This window comes from Rousettus aegyptiacus, unplaced genomic scaffold, assembly GCF_014176215.1.
Source record: "Rousettus aegyptiacus isolate mRouAeg1 unplaced genomic scaffold, mRouAeg1.p scaffold_m13_p_5, whole genome shotgun sequence".
NCBI classification, from domain to species: Eukaryota; Metazoa; Chordata; class Mammalia; order Chiroptera; family Pteropodidae; genus Rousettus; species Rousettus aegyptiacus.
The window spans coordinates 105078004-105080758 of record NW_023416308.1 but is presented as its reverse complement, the minus strand read 5'-3'; the positions used below and the strand labels follow the sequence as shown (position 1 = coordinate 105080758).

General features: G+C 38.4%; 1 pseudogene; it reads left to right on the top strand.

Annotated features, from left to right (window-relative positions):
- Positions 1-280: 280 nt before the first annotated feature.
- On the top strand, positions 281-398 carry LOC118603144 (annotated as a pseudogene).
- The last annotated feature ends 2357 nt before the right edge of the window (positions 399-2755 follow it).

The window sequence follows — 2755 nt, the reverse complement described above, 5'->3', positions numbered from 1 at the left end:
CAAATTTTCAAAGGAATATGTGACTCCCAAAATATTCAATACCCAAAATACTCATTCATATTATTGTAATTGCTAATACTATTTATAATCTGCCTTGTTGCAAAATAATTTGAGGGGAATTTACTACATGTATCAGTTAGGCGGGGTTGAATGGTGCCCCCATATCCTGCTAACTGATAGTAACAAAGGTTCGTTACACACTCAGGCTCCATTACTATGTGAGGAAGGTGCTGTCTTCTGCATAACCTGCATTCAGTGAGCAAGGATAATAAGAGTCTCAGTCTATGGCCGTGCCACCCTGAACGAGCCTGATCTTGTCTGATCTCAGAAGCTAAGCAGGGTCAGGCTTGTTAGTACTTGGATGTGAGACCACCTAGGAAGACCAGGTGCTGTAGGTGATAAAAAAAAAAGAATATGTACATATATACATATATATATATACACACATACACACACACATATATATACACACACACACACATATACACACACACACACACACACATATATATATATATATATACACACACACACACACACACACACACACACACACACACACAGTCTCTACTGTCTGGAACATAACACATCATGAAGACAGACAGAATGGAGAATCACTTATTGGCTCCTACATGACCTATGATCTCTGTTCATGTTTAGTTAGTCAGAATTAGCAACATGGCTACACCTAACTATGGGGAATAGAAGTGTAATTTCTCTTTGATGCTCAAGGTACAACAGTGGCAATGTCTAGCTCATTGAGGTCCCTACACTCAAATAAAATTAAATATAAAGAAAGATGTGTGAAAAAATTGAAGATAGAAGAGAGAAATATGTATAACAAAGTTCTCTGTAAGTAGTAACATTGACAAGAATATTTGACTCAGACTGTCCTTGTAACTAAAGCAGAAGGAATATGTAATCCTGTAAAAATGTACGTTATCATCAGGGTTTGGCAAAGTTTTTGTAAAAGGCCAGAGAGTAGGTTTCTTTGAGCTTTGTGTGGACCGTTCTCTGTTGCAACTATCCGACTCTGCTGTTAGAGTGAAAGCAGCTATAGACAAGTGATGGTGAGTGGACGTGGCTGCGTTTCCATTGTGCCTAAGGGCTGTCCTTTGGGGACTCCTCGCCTGTATAATCAACATGCATTGTTTGCTTAGCAACAGCAAAGCTTTTTCTAGGCTAATGTCAAAGACAAATTTCTCCACTGGCTACTCAGAATGGAACTTCAGTCATGAACTGATCATCTGCAATAAAATTCTTATAAGTGACATATTATCTTATCCTAAAAGCCATATAGTTGTTTCTAAGTAAAAGCTAAGGCATATCATAATTCTGTGGGATGAAAACAAGTGTTTAAATTCAAATCCTTCTGGTAGTCTGGCTTAATCTAGGAAAAATAACTGGAATAAATATAAGATGAATAGAATATTCTAAGGTACATTAATACATTAAAATTATTTCTTACAATTCAGCTTTTGATTAAAATACAAAACTGAGCAGCTAATACCTGGCAAGATAGTGAAGTACAGATATTCCAGGTTTAATAGTAATGCAGAGTAAATAATAATAATAATAATAAAATACTCTGGGAAGAGTGAGCTGGCCTACTTTGAAGAAAATTGAGGAAACTACCCAGAATTCTCTAAAACGACTCAAATCTTTAATGACGTGAAACGTTGAGACTAGAATCTAGGTCTTCTCCCAGCTTAAGCCTCTTCCCGTTCAGCACTGTGCTTCTCTGTAATCCTGCATGGGACCGCACGTCAAAGAGCAAAGCAGCCATGTGTCAGAGCTGGACCTCTGGACACAGGCCTGCCTGCTATACATCGTTGCTATCTTAGCTCCCCCCACCACCTTACTTGCCTTGTGACCTTAGGCAACTCATTACACTTTCGTCAATCCCAGGTCCCTCATCTGGAAAGTTAGCATGACAAGACAGCCTACTACCCAGGGCTGTTCAGTATAATGAGGCATATAAAATGCTTAGCATAATTTCTGCCTATAATAACTGGTTAACAAACTACAGCTCTTATTTTTACTACTCTATTAGTTTCATCATATTCATCCTTATAAAATAACATGTGTTTAGATACAATAGATTTGTAAAATCTCTGCACCTCTCATGAAAACTGACTGTTCTTCACAAAAACACATGCTCTTCACTGCTTAAAGTTTGAGTTAACGCTTTTTTTAAGAGTGAGGGTTGATCTTTAAAGATACTTGTCTCTGGAGGGAGGCAGCGGAGCACCCCAAAGCATTTGTTTTGGTACTTTTTATGGATAAGCGAGCAACATTAACATGAATGTTAACTTTTCAGTTTCTCCATCCAGCATCTATTACCAGGTTTAGTTCCTCTCCGAGAAAACACACGTCTGCACCCATGTGCTCACAAGTGCACGAGCACACGCACGCGGAGCACTGAGGCCAGAAAAAAGATTTTGAATCCTTGCGTCCACTCAGCCTCATAGCAGGACAGCCTTGCCTTTGCTTTAACCATCTGTAGAGCAGTTAATAGATACTATCAATTTTTGCAGCTACCCAGGAGAAGTTTCCATTTATTATGCCTTTTTCTTGGCTTTTCGTGCATGTATATATAAATGTTAAATGAAGACTCTTCTGGAAAGAAAACAAAATGCTCCTGTGCTTCACATAGAAATTGATGGTCACATTTTTCTCTGCCCAAGCTGTGATTTAATCGCTTTTCCAAGGCAAAATATAATTGGACACACAAAACAAACTTTAACAGGTGTCT